Source organism: Uloborus diversus, chromosome 5 (assembly GCF_026930045.1).
Source record: "Uloborus diversus isolate 005 chromosome 5, Udiv.v.3.1, whole genome shotgun sequence".
NCBI classification, from domain to species: Eukaryota; Metazoa; Arthropoda; class Arachnida; order Araneae; family Uloboridae; genus Uloborus; species Uloborus diversus.
This window is the reverse complement of record NC_072735.1, coordinates 38,335,831-38,357,560: the sequence shown is the minus strand read 5'-3', so window position 1 is coordinate 38,357,560 and position 21,730 is coordinate 38,335,831. Positions and strand designations below refer to the sequence as shown.

The 21,730-nt window shown below is 34.1% G+C and overlaps 1 protein-coding gene across 1 annotated transcript in view; it reads right to left on the bottom strand.

The window, feature by feature from the left end:
* Positions 1-20,733, bottom strand: part of LOC129222690 (ecotropic viral integration site 5 ortholog-like) — a 263,327-nt gene extending 242,594 nt beyond the window's left edge. Inside the window, exon 1 of the mRNA XM_054857222.1 lies at positions 20,294-20,733. The gene's annotated coding sequence lies outside the window, so the exon portion shown is untranslated. The remainder of the gene's footprint in view (positions 1-20,293) is intronic.
* Between the last annotated feature and the right edge of the window lie 997 nt (positions 20,734-21,730).

Genomic DNA, 21,730 nt, shown 5'->3' with positions numbered 1-21,730 from the left:
TAATTCATACACGTACATATAATTTTGCATGATAATATTTTTAATTTTGACATCATGTATTTAAATTATGGTTTCCGCAATCCTGTGTGTGTGTGTGTGTGTGTTGCGTATGTGTAGGCATGTGTGTATGCAGGCTTGCCTGTGTGTAGGCAGGAGTGCCCACCCGCGAAGGGCAAAGGCACCCCCCCCCCATTTTGCAAAGACCCCCAAAAACATGAGCCCCCCAAATGAGAAAAATACCCCTCAAATCCCCCTAAAAACTTCAATGCCGCAGTCTGCGCCATGAAAGGGGTGCCCATAGGTGGGCACCCCTGGTGTAGGCATGTGTTTAAAGTAATAATAGAGATGAGCTTGGCTTAGGCCAGGCTTGGGCTCTAGAATGTAATACAGATTTAGGCTTGAACTCATAGTGAAATATTCAATCGGCAATCTCCATACAAATACAAAGTAAACAGAAATAATTATATGTTGTGAAAAATAGCATTTTAATCAGTTGGAATTTGAAGAACGTGATAATAGTTTCTTTTAATGACTTTAATCCTTTTTACTTCTTTAAATGTTTGAATTGATATTTGCCTCACATCACTAGCATTGTCAGAATTCCTGCCAGAGGGATTTTTTTTTTTTTGTCGAAACAGTCCTTAAATGCATAAAAACTGCTGTTTAAAGATCTACAAAAATTTCCTAACCAAGGCCTTTAAGATATGTCTTTACCCTGAACCCCCTCCCCTCCTTTTGCAGTGCCTCTGCCTCATGTGTAAAGTTAACAAAAATTAAAACAGAAAATTAACAGATATTTATAGTATGTTTTGAATTACTGTTACAAAGTATGAAATAGTAATGCATCTGAAGTGGAGCATTTCAAGAATTTATTAAAATATTCTTCATTAAAAGTTTTAAAAACAAAAAAATTCAAATGTTGGGCACTCACGGGTTAAGTTTTTGATGCAAGAACTTTTCCTCGGACTCGAATTCTGATATGAGAAATATCAACCGGGTTCGGGCTTTCAAAAATGAGCACGAACTCATGAGCAGGGGCGGACAGTGTCTCATAGGCGTGCGGAGGGCTTCAGAAATGGGGGTACCACTGTACCAAGAAGTTGAAATTGCATTTGTAAAAGCTCCCACACTTGTTCGCTTAAGGAAAAATTTTAAATATTTTGAGTAAAAAAGCATTTTTAAAGCGTATGAGGCAAGAAATTAATGTGCCTTAAAATATAAAATTTTAACCACTTTTACATTACCTTTCATTTCTATGTGCTAATGGGGGTACCACGGTACCCCTGATGACCCCCGTGTGCACGCTTATGCTGGGTCTACCAAGAAGGGGCGAACCTTGACTACCAAAAAGGCGCTAAAAAATAAATAAATAAAACGAAGGTGCACAAGTTTGATGGCAGGGAAAAAAAATGAAGGCACACTTAATTTTTGACATCTTGAATTCAAAAAATGTTTTTTGCAATCACAAGTGTGTGTGTATGTACTTTTATGTGTGTAGGCGTGTGTGTGAATAGACGTGTGTGCATAGATGTGTGTGTGCAGACGTGTATGTGTGCAAATGTTTATGTGTGCAAACGTGAATGTGTGTAGGCATGTCTGTGTGCGTGTGTAGGGCATATTGAACTCACCACCCAGGTTTGGTCCCGCTTGAGTTTGTAGAGGCTCAGGTCCAAAAATCTTAAGTTTAGCTTTGTATGAATGAAAACAATTTGTAATGACAAATTGTGGCGACAAAAAATTGTTTACCTAATAAAGTATGAAACGAGCTAGATTTATTCTCGTTGTCATGATAATCTGAAAAATCAGTGCAACATCAACCTCGGTCAAGGGAGCTTAATAAGCAATTTGTAACCGTTCAAAAAAAAAAATGAACATCTATGATGGACAAAATGTAAAGTATTCATAGGTCTGACAAGAGGCCATCTCAACCCAGTCGGAAACAAGTGGCCCAGCTTAGAATCATGGTAGTGTGGTTAATAAATTTTATAAGGAGTTGGGGGTCGGTCAAACTAGGATCCTGCCTTGGTTTTCGGTGACCCTGAGTACATAATATCTCATCTGACTTCAAATGCTTTACTTCAAGAAAAAAAAAACTAACAAGAAAGAAACATCCTTTAAATGACCTCATTCAGGAATATGACAAATCCTGGGCACTGGTATCACCAGTGATGTTCCCATCATTTTTTCTTAGGGTATACTCCCAGTAATCTATTACGCACGATAAACGTACGTGATCATATACATAATAAGTCATAATGTGAAAATTTTTGAAGTTTGAGGGTATACGTTATTTTTGTAAAAAAATGTTCGAGAGTATACGGCGTGTATGGAGTATACCCTATCAAGAGCGCCCATATGCAAAATTGCAGGGGGGGGGGGGCTCAAATATTTTCTCCATGGTTTAGCAGGACATTTATCCCATTGAAACTGATTTTAGTGCAGGTTAGAGTTATTAAAATTTGATGTTTTTTATAACTTATTCATTAATGGCTGGAGAAGAAACGTTTTCACATTTTTGCAAAGAAAAAAGTACTATAAGCAAGGAAAATCTAATTTCAAAGAGGAGGGGGGTTGGGACCCTTACCCCCCTACATGGGCGCTCTTGTGCCCTATGGGAACACCACTGGTTATCACCCAGGATTTATCGCACAAGTGACTAAAAAAATCTTGTCAAACTTCTTAAAAACAAAATCTATCAGAATGCCACTGAATTTAACCATATAAACTATGAGAAATAGACGTGCCTTGTACTTAAATTTTTTTTTCTAGATCTAAAAGTTTTACTTTTTGTGCTTATTTCAATAAATAAATATTAAGTGAAAACCTTATATTTACACACTTTCCAAGTTTTTACTACAAAATCATGCAAATTAGCAAATATGTTTTATCTGTCAAACTCTGTACAAACAAATATACATATTGTAATACAATACAATAAATAATGATTTCAGAGTGGTGAGAAAAAGTTTGTTATTCTCTGGCTTTATCAATATTCTAACAAAATACACCATAACAAAGTATGACCTACCTAACGCAACATTTAGAAGGTAAGCAGTATTGTACTACATTACGGTGATCGAGTACAGAAGATGAACTTTTCATAAAGGTAAAATATCAAAACTATGGTGTCATTACATGATTTAAACTCAAATAAACAAAAAGAATGATCAAACAAACGGCTATCAATACATGTATTAAGCAAAAAGGAGGGTAGGATTCTTCAAAATCCAAAATGAAAGAACTAACCTTGTACTTTCGTAGAAGTATAAATCCAGTTCAGTATTAAATTCATCATCCACCAATTCATCTGATAAAGTTTCTTTCTATTGTTTTTTTCTTTTCACCTCCTTTTTCTGTGCTTCTGGAGCTGCGAAAAGTGAATGTTTGATACAATTAAATGAAACTATGCACACATTCAGTACATTACAAAGTTATGATAAGAGTTCAACAAAAATTCCACTTACCGCAAATGCCACATTTTGTCCCAAGGATAGCGCATCTTATCGCTACTTTCTTCTCGTTGTTAATAACAGCAAAAATATTTCTTTAATTCTTCCATTAAAAAAATTGATGATACAGCATACGTTCAACTTCGGTGGCCGCCATTGCTAATGTTTACAATCTGAAGTCGAGCTCCTATTGGCTGTTAGAATGCGGAATCCGCTGGCGGAAGCAGAAAAGTTGAAATTTTTCTACTCTCGATTCAGTCGCGTTTCCGTCGGGCAGAATCGGAAAAAAACCTGTTTTTCCGATTCCGCATTCGGTTTCAGTCGGTTTTCCGCGCATGTGGAGTCCAGGCCTTAGCAAATGCGGGCCCAATTCTGTCGGGGCCTGAATTTAAAATATTCAGTAGCTACAGCTTATTGATCAGTTAACTCTATTCTCCCCACCCCCGTCCCTATTTCTTTCCTTTTTCTCTTGTTTCCTAAGTTCGTCTAAAAATAAGAAAATATTCAAAATGCTACTCCTCCGAACACACACCCCTCCCCCACCTCCCTACACACCCCTCCATACACACGCACACCGAAAGCATTATGGAGCATCTGAAATTTCGTTTCCAGATCTTAAATTTCGCAATATTTCCAACTTAAAGCCCCCCAAATACTAAGCAACATCGAAAATCGCTTAAAATTCTGTTTTTGTAGCTTGAATTTCAAAGATTACCGAGCCTAATATTACAAAATATGGCCTTACAATCGCATTTTTAAGGCTTGAATTTCAGAAAATATTCGGGCAAGGGTCCCCATACACCCTTTCTTTTATATCATTAGCAATTAGGTTTTTTAAACTACATTTAACAAAAAGTTTAAGTGCACTGGCTCCTGAACATAAAATATTGCTAAAGTTTTTAGGACCGTAATTTTCAAAATGTTTCGAGGGAATAACTCCCTTCCTTCCCGTAAAATCTTCAAAGTTTGTCTAAAATTCTGTTTTTGAAGCTTCAATTTGGAGAATTTGCAATTGATTTTGACCTATTTTTTAAACAAAAGAATCGATCTGGGACAGTCTCTGACCCTAAAGTCAATAAATGCGGCCTATAATTGCGTTTTTAAGGCTTCAGTTACTAGAAATTTTCACCGAGACCTCTGTAAATTTTTTCCCGTAACATCAGCAAAGAAAGCCTAAAATGGCGTTTTTAAACTACAAATTTTAAAAAAATTTCCGGGGGAGGACCCCCGGAACCCCCCTTCTCTCAGGTCATTTTCTCCCTTTCAATGTGCCGCCCCCTCCCCACACCACGAAAAAAACTTTTCGATTGCGCTACTAGTCACGAACTGTTTTTGTCCTAGCAATTAAATGAATTGGAAACTCTAAGTACCAATAGTTAGTACAAAAATTAATTCCATGGATTTGTCTGAAAATATTTTATGATTGAAAGGGCCTCGCAAAACTGCGTCGCCGACGTCTACTTTTGCTCTCGCGCCGCCACTGACTAATATACATATTGCTCATTAGCCGACTTCATACCTAAAAGCATGTATGCCGACACCTCTTAAGATGGGCCTAGACCAAATGTTTTTTATTTATTTATTTATTTACTTTTTAACAAAAGCATCAAGCAAACGAGGGCGCGCTAGAACATATACCTTTTCTTTACTGAGAGTCCTAAGAAAGAAATCATATAGGCTGGACATAACGCAATCTGGAAAGGGGAAAAAACAGCCAGCTGCCAATATCACATATTAAAAGAGGAAACAAATGTATACAACATTATGTCGATAACGTCAGGAAATAAGACTTCCGATACTAGTAGCTTGATTGCCACTTCAAACCACGTGAGAAAAGAAATCTTGATCAATTAAGACTGAAATAGCCATATTCAGAGCAAGAGAGAGAAAAAAGAACTAATGGAGCATTTGGAATGAAATAGAATTAAACTATAATGAACAATAAAGATTATTTTCAATTGTTCAAATACGAAGTAATTAAAAATACGAGTACGTGATCAAATAAAATGAATCAATTAGCTATCAGGTGGAAAATGGTAAATGGCTGGAATACTTAAAGGCATTTTTTAATTGTTTTCACATTTCTTCATTTCCAGTTGAAATTTTTATAGCCGAAAAATAAACAGTGAAAAGTAAACAAATGCGAAGGTCAGATTAAAACAAATGAGAATAGATCCAACCATTCCCAGCTAGCACGCTTCATTTCATAAACGTTTTATAATGGTTGTCAACGTTGTGAAAACCATTTTAAAACGTTTATAAAACGTTTAAATTAAACCTTACCTGAGTTTGAACTAGTTATCATCAAAGTTTCACACTTAACATCCCTTTGCTTCTAGATGCTTCATATGCTTGTTGTCTTATCAACGTCAATACAAAACGCTTTTTCCGGTTAATCAAGCGTACATACGTACAAACGTCACAAAAGAAAAAAAGGTCAAAATTTATTCATGTGTGATTAGAATGAGAAAGAAAATGTCAAAATATTAATCGGAAATTCTTCGAAAATACTATCCTTATTTTAATTTGTTTCAGGAAGTAAAATATAACAATCGACAAAGAGGAAGCAAATAAAAGAGAAATTTAGAATGACATATGACTTAAATGTTATTTAAAAATTTGAAAAGTCTTACAGTGGCCAAAAGCACACATTCGAGTTATCACTTTTGGTAAGCGTTGTCAATAATTACGTATATTACTTACAACATTTGGTGTCCAACCTACAGCCCACGAAGTTGATCCATGTGTCCCGTTAATATTGAACAATGTTACAAATGGAAAAAGATAAGTTGGAGCATTCCAAAATAACTAATGATCTTCATTGGGAAAATGGTTGTTACAACTTAGAGGTCAAATAGTCAGAAATCCATTTCTAAAAAGGTTAAAAATTTTGCATCAATAAAATAAGCATGTAGTATGATAACAACAATTCCAAGAAATGCTTCAAAATAAGATGCCAATGCAATTACACGCCACCTGGATTATATTCCAAAAAAAATATGGTACAAACTAGTGAAAATACCCGGCGTTGCCTGGGTCAGTAATAATTAAGAGAAAAAATCGTTACTTGCTTTTGTTTTCTGTTTTAAATGAAAGAATTTAAAACACATCTTTTTGACGTGATTAAAAATCGAGTTTCTTCCTTACCCATAAAACTAAAATAGCAATAAGTATAAAGAACAAAATAGTACTGATTTAGAAACGAAAGCACTATATTTAAACATATACAAATTTCCAAAACATGAAATTAATCTTCTCATGTTTAAAAAGATTAATCTGTTGATACTTTTTTTTTTTTTTAACATGGAGTCTAAAACCTTCTCTGTATGGCTAATGAAGTATGAAGTGATTTAAAAAAAGTAGCAGCGCTCGTAATCCCCTTATACTTGCTTTAGCTATTTTGGGAAATTTCAATCATTGTGGGTTCTTGGTGCGATTTTACCGAATTTGCGAGAGTCGTTTTGGGGTACCTTCGATGATTCTCCCCCCTTCTTTCCTTCCTTTGTAAAACGATATGATATTAATTTTCGTTACAGAGATATCGTCGCCAGATTCTGAGATACTTTTGGTCACCATAAAATGGCGCTACACAGTTTCATCCGAAATGTTTCCAAAATAAGTTGTAAAATCTTGTGATTGTTTTGAAATTGTGCAAAAAGGAAAATTAATGGAAGTTTTTGTGCTGATTATGGATTTGCCTAATTTAGTTGCTGGATTATTTAACACAGTAAAAAAAGTCTTTTGAAAATTCTTTGATTGGCGATATTTTGTTCACATGGTGAAAGCTGAGAAACATTATGACGTAGTCTTCGGCTTCAAAAACAGCGACGTTGAAAAAAACTGCCAAATGCATCAGCTACGGAAATCTTTCTGCAAAAATTTTGGCGATCTGCTGGTTGATTGGATAATGAGTAAGCGTTCAATCAGCATAAATAATGATAAAACCCATGAATTACATTAAAGTTCCGTTTAAGTGGAAAATGATCAGCCAAATCATGTATTATTTGCCAATCTTGTGCAAAAATCTTAATTCAAGATTTGACTTGAGAAAAGCCTTGAACAGTCACGAAAAGCAAATATAGTCAACAATACAACAATTGCCGCTATCAACAGGGAATTGAGATGATACACTAAATACCGTATTGAGTTGAGGAAAGCCTTCGAACATGGAACTAAAAAGCTCATAACTCGTTTTTTATTCTACTTAGAAATTTCGAACAGGTGCCATCTTCAGCAGAAAAATCAGAGCTTTCGATGGACATATAATGGAAATATGTGCAGGTATTTTTTCATCCCAATATTAGAGAATTTATACAAAAATTGTGTTTTATTGCCCCCCTAAGGGGGTTTTGCCCCCCATAACGCGACGAAAACTACCCTATGTGTTATTCTGATGCATAAGCTATATTATTGTAAAGTTTTATGAAAATCCGTTCAGTAGTTTTTGCGTGAAAGAGTAACAAACATCCATACATCCATACATCCATACAGACAAACTTTCGCATATATAATAGTAGTAAGATATTCACCGGCTGAATTTTCAGAAATTATTTTTTCTTCAAAAACTTTAGGGCTTTTGTCATCTGACTAAGAAATAGTCTGAAGACTTTCTCAAGACTCTACGACCCACATCGCCGTTTCTGCTACCAGGATTTATTACATTTACTTTCAGGTATCTCTTCATTTACTATGCAAAGAGATTGCTGCCACTTTCGCTGGTAGTCAAATTTCTGCATTCATTTCAAACTTCAATCATCGCCGTACATTGCTACTGATCACTTCACTATCTCAGAAAATTGAAGACCACTACTAAAATGACTCCCGTTGCTATGGGTACTACATCCGTTGTCCACTTCTTGGGAAGAATTTAAATTTTTGATTATGTGCTAAACATTTCAGGGCAAATGTTATTCTCTGATATAAAGGGCCATAAGACATTTTTTTCTGTTAGACTTCTGATGGAACAATTTCCCAATTTTCTTGCAACTACAAACAACACTAATTTAACAAGATTTGACATTTTTTACGAACAAGTTTTTGACACGAGAAAAAAAAAAAAACATGGTAAAATCCATATAAAACTGTCAAAAAAAAAAAAAAAAAAATTCAACACCGTCAAATTAAAAACATTGCCAACCAAACTCATAACTTGATGAAGAATCAAGTTCGAGACGCATTTCTTTCCTATTGAAACAGCTACTGTACAAATAGGTATCAATTTAATTCGAAAACTAAACGCCTTTAATAATTCAAGGTCTTAGTCTTATCTTCGAAATAAAAGTTTGAAATAAGTGCCACTCAACTCTTTAAATAGAAAGTATACACACAGAACAGTGGGGCTATAATTGCATAACATGTCTCGACCCTCATTTCCGATTCACAACCGCAGAGGTCCGGGCATTTCCTCCACGCTTTACGCGAGGTCACCAGTGGCGATGACGTCAGATAAAAATAAGTCGTGGGTGAAAGAAACTAACCAGTAAACGCATGGATAAGTTTTCATCTCGTCACCCCAAGCCCAGAATTTTGACACGATATAAATCGACAAACAGATGCTTCAACGAAAGTGAAATTTTATGTCATTTTTATGTTTCTCCGATCGATGATCAAAATGAGCCAAAAAAGGTGGTTTTATGTTTCAGATTGCAAGTAATATATAACTGAATTATCACTTTTTTTTCTTAGCAGTATTCTAAAAAAATAAACATATCAATCAAATATCGTCAATATTTTTACCATAGCCAATAATATATTTATTGGAACAGTTTTCTCACCCAACTAAAGCACTAAATTTAACAAAAATAAACGAGCTGATGTGTGTGTGTGTGCATCACATGCCTTCCTTTTACTTTAATTTAGTGATAAAAGTGCCTCGGAGCAAGCGAAGAAACACTTTAAATATTTTCACCCCAAGTTTGTTGCGATCCGAAGGGGAAAAAAACGTTTTATGAAGATACATTTTCCCAATATTGGCAATTTTAATGTGATTCAATGATTAACTCTCTAAATATCGCCAAATTAAACCAAGATAAAAATTAAAAAAAAAAAAACGCAAACCGCCACATTTGGCGCCCAGTTGGTGACAAAACTTGGCGACCAAAAGCTTGGCGATATGTCGCCAAGTGTTTGCCAAATTATAACCCCACTTAAGCTTGCATTGAAATTAATAACGATTTCCCCCAAAAAAGGTGTAAAGGCCCCCTTAGGAACATCTGAATGCAACCAAAAGGGGAAGTGCACAACTAGTTCCCACTAGGAGTCTACGTAACAAATTTCAACTCTCTAGGACATACCGTTTTGAGTTATGCGAGATACATACGTACATGCAGACATCACGAGAAAGCTCGTTGTAATTAACTCGGGGATCGTCAAAATGGATATTTCGGGTGTCTATACGTTTTTAGGTATATATGCACGTGTGGTCTGGTTGGAAGAAAAACTCAACAGCCATTCGGGGTGAGAAAAATGGAAATTAAGATCGATTTTTGAGTGAAATTTTTTTCGCAAAAACAATACTTCCTTTTTTTGTAAAAGGAAGTAAAAAAACTTTCAGCATGTAAGATTCTAAAAGATAGCATAACAATTAAACAAATAAAAATATTTTGAATGCATGTGGGCCCGCGCCAAGCCTGATCGGCGCCGTCGTGCAAAAGCGTTTGGCATTGAATTTCTTTAAAAAAAAAAAAAAAAAAGCACCGTGTAATTACAGTGTGCGTTTTTATGTCATATATTTTGAAGTGATTTTGAGTTCAGTTTCAGTCTTTTGATATGGTAATCCTCCGCAGGGCCGCCATAGGCGGCGAGTTCGATGCAGCCGACGAAGGCGGCTAATTTAGCCGCCCTGGCGCTAGTGCATGCACTAATTAGCATCACGTGTTTTCAGTGTAAAAGATTACGCTTTTGAATAACTTTGTTTAGACACAACAAGGCAATAATGTTTCCTTTTATAAGGTAGGCAACGAGAGGATTGCTTGTCTTAGTGTAATTTTATTTTTTTGGTTGAAAAGATTCTCCCCATTTAGAGCACTTGTGATTGCTAGACCCCAGCGCCTTTTTGATTCTGGCGCCATCGTGCGCCGCACGACCTTACACATAGGGAGCGCGCCCCTAAATGCATGGAGGCTTATCAAAAGGACGCGAATAAAATAATTGCTCCTTTAAAAATTTCAAAAATATTTTAAAGAACTAAGTTATGAAGTGTGAATTAGGTCCGTCATTTCGAAACCAGGGAGGGGGAGGGGAGCAAAAGTTATATACTCAATGTAAATTATTCCATAAAACTACGCCTACATACATGTAAATACAATAACGCAAAAACCATCAGTCGACAATTACCTACCCCCCACCTCATAGTTAAGAAAATTGTAACTCCTGTCAGGAAATATCTTTGACACTCGTATTTAAAAAATGGATAACTTAGAATTGCCATCCCTTTTTCCATTGAACTTTACTCAGTACATTCATTTGTTCCCCGAACATTGTAGTTGCAGATTACGTCAAAAGAATACTAAAGCTTGACCACGGAGAGATGGCGGATGACCTTGAAACGGAAACATTATTTGTATTATCTTACCTTAGGTTAGAATCAGCCAGAAAACGTCGAGTAGTAACAGGCGCGTTTTCGCAAATCTATATCTATAACAAAATAATAAACAACTCATTACAAATGATACAAATGATGTTTCCGCTTCAAGGTCATCTGCCATCTCTCCGTGGCCAAGCTATACTGATTGTTCTCGAAATTCAATAGTCGTGCACAGCACTCGCAAAGGCCTTCATTTTAAAATGTGGTTTTAGGTTGCGGATAGGCACTTGATGAAGTAAACAATTTAAAGCATGCACTTGCAATTTATTTTGTCTCTTTCCATGTTACAATGGATTATCAATTCTAATTTTAAAAAAATATATTATTAAAAAAAATCTCTATCACCCTCTATTTTTATAAAATCAAGCGGACCTGGGGCAAGCGCAAATTTGCGGAAGGTTTTACCCGAGGAAGTCAAGACAGTATGTGGTTGGATACTGCTTTTGTAAATTTTAACGTCTGCGCTTTCTATAGTTTATTGTAATGGCAACAGTAAAAGAAATGATATAGAACTGTTGAGTTCTCCATGTGTTGAGTTATTATGATAGGAGCATGATGTTTTTCTCGCCCTTTGTTGGCGGAGAACATAATTTATACTGTTTACATAATTATTCTTCTTTTATAAAAAGTAAGAATTTGCATTATTTCTTTAATTGCAGAAATATATTTATTTAGTGAATTTCCTGAAGTGAAAAAGAAGAAACATTTTTTCATGTTTATTTTTTGAGCAATCACGATTGCTTATTGCTTTCATTTGACTGTTTTTGGCGTGCTATCATTTTTCCCACCGGCGCGGCGCCACCCTCTGCCAGCACCAGCCGTCGCGTCGGCCGGCCTCACGATGCTGCTCCGCTAGCGAAAACCGTCTCCAGGTTGCGTCCATATCCTACACACACACACATACATACACGCACCAACACACACGCACACACAAACACATACACAAACACCACCATACATACACATACCCCTACACACGTACACAAACACATACACGCATGCATACAGACACCTACACATACACACAAATACACACAACTGCCCACACATTCATGCCTGCACACAGACACAAACACATATGCTTACACACACATACACATACCCCGCCCCCACGCACACAAACACTCATACACACAACTACCCACACACTCATGACTGCACACAGACACAAACACACATGCCTACACACATATACATACCCCCCCCCCCCCACACACACACACATACAAACACACACTCGTGATTGCGAAAAACATAATTTGAATTCAAGATGACAAAATTCAAATTAATTTTTTTTATATTTTGTTTTGTTTATTTTCCTGAACATACTCAGAAGGAGAGGAAAGGTGGTAAGCGCTAAAAAAAAAAAAAATCACTGAAGGTGACTCTTTGAAATACAAAATTTATGAATAAGCAAAAAGTTAAATTACCTATGTAAGAAATTTGATTATTAATAAGCAGTTTTAACTTTTATCCAACACTAATTGCAGCAAAGATAATTTCTGGTAATTATGTTTAAGGAAGATTCTCCGTTCAATATTGGTACCGCCAAGACAGTAAACTTTCCTTTTCTACTTACAACATTAGTCATTAAATTCATAAAGAATAGACAAAGAAACATAAAAACTTTATGGGAATACAAATGAAAGTAGAGATTAAGTCAAAAATTTTCTAAACAGGAAATGTTTTTGACAATAATTAGAGTCGAATCAATACCGGAAGTGCCCATTTCCAGGTCGGCATTTCAAAAATCCCTGCAACTACAACTTGAAATCCCATAAAAAGAAAACATAAAATTAAACTCTCGCAATAATGGCACAAACTACCTTTAGCACTTCTGAATAGTAAAATATTTACAAAACTAAAAATTTTACCTCCAATTATTTGTTAACAAGAAGCATGACCCGTAAAGGTTATAGTTACAACAAGCAATAAAATTTTAAACTCTCACAATTTTTTTTTTTTTTTTTTAACTTTTCTTGCGGTTTTATTTCATTCGTGGGAAATTTGTCTACGTGATTAAATTCAGTCAAATATTTTTGGTAGACATATAAAGATGATTAGCATCAAATAAAACATTATTCAGTCACAAACTATGTTTGATAGTATGATTAAAAATGTATTAGAACAATGACATCAAATTTATTAGAATAATGATGTAAATATATTAAACAGTTTGAGAGATGAATGACAGCAGTAAAACGTATTTTACAACCATATTGAAAAAATAACTAAATGTATACATTTTATGAAGTACAGTGCCCGCCGCTTATTGAAATCACATTCGTTCTGAGGACATATGATTTTATAAAACGGCTGATTTTATACTTACACTCAATTAAAAAAAATGAATGGTTTTGAAATTTAAATACTATAAAAACGAAATAAATTACTTCATTTTGGTTTGAAGTGTCATCTATTGAAGAGGGCAAGTTTGGCACTGAGATTTCCGTATCTTCTATGACCGATTCCTTTTATTTCTGGCACTTCTTAGTTAATATTTTACGCATGATATCCAAAAGTTAGGGTTTATAAAACGGCAAAAGTGGTTTTATTAAAGGAAGGTTTTAACATGTTTTGATATTTCAATGATTCTGTTCTTCCATATTTGATTTTAAAGTGAGGCTGATTTTATAATCCAGTGATTTTATTAATGGCGTGTACTGTAATGTGAATGAAAAGATATCCGATAGTTCTCAAAAACAGCGATATATGAATGTTGGTATTTTATGAGAAAAAAAGTTGGGAGTGGAGGGGGGATGACTAATTTCTCACTCTAAAAACGCAAATTTAGTGATATCTGATGTAGATATTTGTTTTACAAATGCAAAGGTTATTTTTTGATATTTTTTCTGTTTATTTAAAATATGAAACTATCCCAAAGTTAATTATCGATTCAGATTATAGATCCAATGTGTAATAGTCAATTTTAATTCCGTACCTCAGAGTCAGACTAACGTTCCAAAAATGGCAATTTTCAGGTTATTACGGTTTTATATGTAGAATCTTATTCCGCATCGAGTCATCACTTCCTAAATCCATTTAAGAAATTCCTTTATAATTACTAACAGTATAAAGGAGCGGCAGCCCCACATACATCCTTTGTATGCACTGGTACCCAACCTTTCTTTACCCGAGGTAGAAAGATGTTCGGACCTCATATTCTCGCAGGCCCGAACATACATAAAATTTCAAAATATCTCATATTTTTCTAAACAATGTGGGAAAGAAAATTACAAACCAATCACTGTTGTTTTATTATATGTATGCGTTTCAAAAACCAATTTTGGAATATGTATTTGGCTCCAAATTTGTGACTATGTCACTAATCGTACTTTTCGATTTTTACGTTGAACAAAACAACGGGCCACACGGATAAACTTCGCGACCCGTAGATTGGGCACCACTGCACTAAAGTTTTTTGGCTCTCCTGCAAAGTAACAATAGAGTGATTATTATGTTAGTCTGGCTCTGAGGTACAGAATTGTTTCTGGAGCTAGTTAATAAATCAAATAATAAATGTTTTCCAGTATCGGGCAATTTTGAATATTCCAAGAGATCCTTTTGTATTGACCTTATCACTACACTCCCAGCCAGAGGCGGCGATTCAGGGGGGGGGGGCAAGGGGGGCGACCGACCCCGCACTTTTTTCATCATTAAAGATCGCCTGAACGTCTTTAAGATTATAAATTTAAAAAAAAAAATGGAGAGATCACCCAAACTGAATTTTTTAGACTTCGGTTTCGAAACATTTCCAGAGGAGAACCCGTAAACACCCTCTCTCCTTCTTGTATCTTCAAAGAGGGCCTAAATTTGTGTTATTATAAGATTCCAACTTAGGAATTTTTTCTTGGAAGCAAACCCACTTCTCCCTAACATCAGTAAAAATATGTAAAAATGCGTTTTAAAACTTCCAATTAAGAAACAAATTCGGAAGTAGTCCTACGAATTTTCCTTTGGAGTCGCCGAAGGAAGTCTAAAATTGATGCTTTAGGACTTTATCAGTTCCAAAAGATTTACCGGGGAGAACTATCGAACTCATCCTTTCCTCATTAAGTTATTCAAAGATATCCTGAAATAGCGTTTTAAAACGATTCAACTTTGCAAAACTTGCGGGAGAGAACCTTAGAACGCCTAGCCCTCAGTTTGCTAAAGATGTCCTAAATTTGCTTTTCTAAGACACCAGCTGCGGGATTATTTTCGGGAAGTTATCTTTATATCACCAAAGACGTTTCTTTTGATACTTCAGCTTTAAAACTTTTTGGGGGAAAGTTTCCGAAGCCTCTCCCCCTTAAATCACCCAAAGATAGCCAAAAGTAAAGTATTTAGCTTCCAAACATTTCTTGACCCCCCGCACTTATAATCCCCAATCCCCGCCTCTGCTCCTAGCTAAAAGTATTGCAAGCTTGCGACATCTAAGATTTTTACAAGATAAGCGATAGAAATATCTTTTTCGTTTTCAATTAAACTGATCTTCTTAAAGGGATGATGTATGAGAACTAAGTAGAACTTGAAATTGTTTCTTTATTTCATGTTATTCTTCCGAAATGGGTTCCTATTTTTGACATCCTGAACTTTTTCTTTTTGTATGCTATTTTTTTCAGTAATTGAATTGATTTTATTCAATAACTTAACCATGTGTGTAATCTTATTTAATTAAATATCAATTAAGTTGAAAAAAAATACTACAATTACTTTCTTTCCCCTTCGTTTTATTCTTGAAAGACTCTTGCATTTCTAAAACTTGCAATAATTTTGGTCAGTCTTGTAACTCAACTATTCAGCTTCAAAATATGTTTTGTATTTGAGAAGCTGAATCATCTAATTTCTTGCTGCTCAAAAATTCTCCTATTTGGAATCAATTAAAATATTTCATAACCCAATGTACGATCACATTATCACTTACAACAATTTGTAATACATTAATTCTGGTAAAATGCAAGTGACCTTATTTTTTCAAGAAAATTAAGAAGCTCACTTAAAACCTTAAAATTTTTGCGCAGAAAACTATGAACTCCTCATAAATTTCAAAAAAAAAAAAAAACTGCGTTCCATGGCAATTAATAACCAATAAACAAACCTCTCTCTTTTTTTCGGCTAGCAAAGCATTAGTAAAGCAAGTTTAAATGCCTTATTAATTGCAATAAAGATACTGAATTCAGTAATATGGATAAAGTGTGCTTGCTGTGCATGTAAGTGCAGGAAGAAAAGACGAAAGAAAGGGCAAAAATGCCCCAATTTATTTTATTTCAGCATAAAATACAAAGTTTTAGGATATTGTTTATCTTTATTTGTATTTTCCACAAAAATTAAAAGGTTTCCCTTCTTCATTTTGAGACAAATTTATTATTATTATGCGAATCGTATTAAAATGGTTCCAAAAAAAAAAAAAGGAAATCTACGAAATGAAAGTTCCTTTCAACTATGAAATATTTAATAAAAGCCGCTATAAAAACGGATAGCCACCATCATTAATTCTTATTACTCTAAAAGAAAATAACGCCATACCAAGAAATTAAACTTTTTTTTCTTTTCTGCGAAAACAAAAAGCGTTGTTTTCGATTTAAGAAGTGCATCAGCTGTAGAAATGTTGTAATTGATCATAAATCGGCGAACAAACACATTACTTTAGCTTTTACATGATTTTCTTTATTTAATTATAAAGATCTTTTACCTTATTCAGTAGTAATTCGCAGTTAGGATTTTTTTTTCTTTTTTTTAATCGTAAAAAATGGAAAAATGAAAGAGAAAAGTGTAAATAGGAGGCGAAAAAAAAAAGGTTTGAAAAGAGTTTGTACTCTACCCTTATTTGCATTCGAAGAGTTAAAAAAATAAGTAAATGAAAGCGAATCCAGTTCAACCGTTTGCCGGCAATTCTTTATAGGGAGAAAAAACTTCTCTTGAGTTTTTTCCCTGCGTTCATTAAACACACTGGATTAAAACTAAGCTACTAACCAAAAAAAAAAAAAAAAACATTCAAATATAATGTATGCAGGTTCTACCTCCCATTTAAAGCAAATTACTGACTGGATTGCAACAACAAATATGGTTTTTCAGCTATGTTTTTCAATTGTTATGATACTTATTTTTTTTTTTTTTTTTTTTTTAATAATGGGGTCGTTTCCAAAATTTCAAAAGAATTATTTTTTGAAAGAGCATGTTTAAAAACATAGGATCTGACCATTTTTTTAAATAATTTGTCTAAGTTTAATATTTAAAAAAAAATACTTAAAAATCGGCGCGCTTTCAATGCTTATGCTTCTATCCGATGACATCACAAATGATGAAATGCCATTCTGTGTTGCCACTCTCACAGACCTAAATATTTAATTCGCATCTTTACTCACGTGTATTGGCAACGATATGGTTGATAGCAAGCGTAGAGCGCAATTTTGATTCGCTGCTTGATTATCATAACGTGGAAACGTAGTAGAAAGATGCGCCAAAAAGCATCATTTGTGACGTCATAGAGACCACGCCTTAATTGAAAAATCGGACATTTTAAAAAATTAATTTAAAAAAAAAAACTGCTGGGAAAATGAAAGTATTTTCTGGGCCCATGTTAATTTTTTTTTTTTTTTTTTTGCTCATTCTATCCATTTCAATGACTATAAGTAGTATTTTGACAGAAGGAAATCACCCCATTGTAAAATTTAATTCTTGACTTAATTTTTGAGAATTTTAATTCCTGCCAAATTGAATTTGTCCTACTTAGTTTTCTTCCATTAATGCTTTTGAATGTGTCTCGCAATAAATTTTTTGAATTATGATTCGGACAAGGCAGCCCATAAAATTAAATTTTTCGAAAGGTGGAAATTCTAAATTTGCCAAATAAAATTCCGAATAAACAGCAACAGTTAATCATTAGACGACATCATATAAAAAAAAAAAAAAAAATCAACATTGCAACTGTTTCAAAATTTTCAACAACTTAAATGTTCAAAGTGTGTCTGTTGTAATAATGGTTTAATCAGGGGCTGATTACCCAAAAGGCTGAGAAAGCTTGAGCTTCCATTTAGAATTTTTAGAGGGCCCAAATATGACTGTGAAACTGTGCTTAAAAATTACAGTTTCTGCTTTTAACCGCGTTTAATAAAGATATGGCAAACATTAGAACTTGTTGAACAAAAATGTTTGATAGGATTAAATGATTATAGAAATACATTTGATAAAATGTAGTCATAAGCTAGATTTTCAAATGTGAGATTTGATTCAACTCTGTCAGAATATATTTTTATGACAATTTCCTTTGTGAATTATCAAATAATATATGATTCAACATGTTACTGTTCATATTTCCTGAGAATTCAAGAGCAACCTATGTAACAAACAAATTTCTGTCAGTCGGTAAGGTGGAATTGACTTAAATTCTGAAGTTTGCTGGCCCTTTCAGCATTATTTAGTGTTGTATCTATGTGCATAGAATGTTTGAAAATTTCTCCTAACAAGAAGTGGGGGGGGGGGGCAAGATGAGACCAAGCTTCCCCTAATTTCAGAGCTTAATCTGGACCTGCATTTAATGTAATATTTATGTACAAAATCAAACATTTAGCATGGTTCAATGCAATATTTATGTGATAAATCAAACATTTGGTATCATTAAAAATTATTCAGCTTACTATCAGACACTGAATATTAACAGCTTCAATTCAACTTAAGCTAAACAAAAATAAACCATAAAGCATGATCTTCATCCCATCAGGTTACACTTTGTGGGGGGGGGGGGGGGGAGGGAGGGTTAAGCCAAACTTAAGTGCCCATAAAGGTTTTTTTTTAATATTTAGAGATAATATTGCTTAGGAAATAAATAACTAGCACTATAAACATAATTAGTACTTGGAAAACAAATGCACTTCATAGGTTTCCCCCCTTTCCTGTGAAAAATTATGCTAGGTAGGAATATAAAATTACAATTTAACTACATTAATATAATGTCTAATACTATTCAATTTTCAATGCAAATTATATTTCTCTCTGCAGTTTGATTCAAAATGAAGTATCGCTAATGAATAATTAGTAGAGAAATGAATCAAGGTTTTTAAGAGACTGAAATTTTGTCAGCTTTTGACAAGTATTAATAGATAATGTCAAAAACTCAAACCCAACCAAGCTTCTGATAGGCCAATTGGCAGTGCTGGATCTGGGGGGGGGGGGGGGGGGAGCAAGCTGGAGCTCTTGTGCTGGGCAACAACTTCTGAAGGATGGCAAATTCACCTTATTTCTGTGTTTTTTCGTTGAAACTGGATGTAAAACTTGAAGGGAGATTGTTAGGGTGGCACTTTCAAGTTTTTGCCTCGGTTCTGAAGAATCGCAGATCCAATGTAGTTGCTGCAAAGTTGGATTTTATGGTATTTTAAATGTTGCATAGCTGACTGAAAATTAAAACTATGCTGCACTAATAATGATAACCCTAGTAAGATTAACCATTAAGTATCTGCACCATAGCTGAAAAGTATTTACTAACTTATAATAGTCCATAACTAGAGATGAGATGTGTATCTGGAGGGATTTGAGTATAGATTCCCCTCCAAAACTACAAAATTTTCTTTTCCTCACTATTGAAAACAACTAAAAGCAACTATATCACCCTCCAAAATTTAAGTATATATCCCTCATGGAAATACTTTTCTAGTTGCACTATACTGCAAGAGAGTGGCATAGATTCCAAAAACTTATAAACATTTTTAGTTATGAGAAATAAATATACAGCTTTTGGCATGAAAAGTAAAAATTAATAAAAGTGTTATAAAACAAAACATTGCAAATAATTGCAAACCTGTTTTTCTTCGTTACAAGGAACCCCTTTTTTCAGTGCAAAAAGATGTGAGCTTATGAATGCAAAGAAATCCGTCACAAGTTACATTTCTAAATTTAAAACTAAACTTCCTCTGTCTAATGACTTTGCATTCATAAACTCACATCAATACGCATTGAAAAGTGGTTCCTTGTACCCATCATTGCTTTAACAACTTAAGCAATTTAAAAAACAATTTAATTTTACATTAAGTATTTGATATGATAAATGCAAGATTTCTCCCCATGTTTAAAATTTCAAAAAAATCCTTCTTAACAGCCAACAATAGGGTGATTAAAAATTACACTTCAAGTGTAGTGATCATGAATTAATCATGAATACTAAGAATTACTCTACAAATTTGAGACTGAAAAAAGTAATACAAGAAACAAATCTGATGATTTAAAAATGTCATAATTTTGTGACAAAATGATTTGAAAGAATTTGGAAAAAAACTGTACTTACCTAATTTCAGAAAATATTTTTCTTTCGTTTCTTTCACTTAAAATTCACCCAATGAAATTTACAAAACTACACGTTCAATTTGTATTTGAGTCACACCAATTGTTTAAACACATTTGAAGCTTGACTAGAGTTTGCAATTAAAATTATGATACTTTTCTTTTTCTAAAATATTGTTATTGTTGAAATATTTGTAAAGAGTTATAGTCTATGTAGGATATTTTATAAAAACGACACATCCTCGGTTTCACTCAACCAAAACACCGGTTCAAATTATGGATCAAATGATTTTGTTGTAGTTGCAGTAAAGCACGATTTCACTTCAGTTCGCATTAGTAATTCTTAGAATTCTTGTAGTGTCGAAGTGACAAGAAGAAAAGGAAAACTGCTTAACAAAAGAAGTATAACAATTGCCTTTTCTCATATATTTACGTTAAATATGATAGTTGAAACTACAGGTTAAATCATTCATCGTTATTTACACAAAAAATGAATTGACAGGAATGTCATTTTTAAAACATTCGCACGTGCTGCCATCTGTTAAATAAAACGTCAACATGGCTCTAATTTTTGTTTTTAAGATTTAAAAAATAGTAGGCAACCTTAACTAACTTATTTATTGTGAACTATCTTATTCTAAATACATTTTGAATTTTATTTAAAAGAATCAAATAAAAAAATGCAACACCATAAATCAAAAGCTCTTTTTTCTCTCTCTCTAGAAATTAATTTTGATAAACTACTTTAGGGGAAGGGGGCCTTTTTTTTACAGCAGTGTTTTTTTTTATTACGTATTATTATTTATTTTTGAAATTGCCATGTTTAAATTCACAAAGTAAAAATAAATTACAAATACAAAGAAAAATTAAATTTATATCAACTAAGCATGAATGCAAAACTTAAATGAATTTTTTATTTTCCTCATCTAGCCAGGGGTGCCCACCTGGGGGGGGGGGGGGGTCATGGCGCAGACTGCGCCATTGAAATTTTTAGGGTGGGTGGTTTGAGGGGTCTCCGCCCGCGATATAACGGGGGGGGAGGTGCGTCCTTGCCCTTAAGGGAGTTGGGTACCCCTGCATCTAGCAACTTGATGGATATCGCCGTTTGCATTTAAATTCGCAGTTAAACACCATTCAAAAAAGGACTAATTTATTACAAAGGGATTAAATTTTCCTGTGGAGATTTTGAAACTTGTTTGAACATTTTAAACCATTGAAAGTTATTTAAGTTCTAGGCTCTATTGTAATATAGCTGATTTTTTACTGACAAAAAAAAACCCATTTATTAATATAAGAAGCAGATTAAGATCACTATATGCATGGCCAATCATTCAATTTTGAAAAATTGCCGCGCTACGAACGAACACCAAACTTCTCCTCTCCCTAACTTTACCGAATATCGTCTAAATCTGCAATTTCAAAAATTTTCCGCGGGACAAAT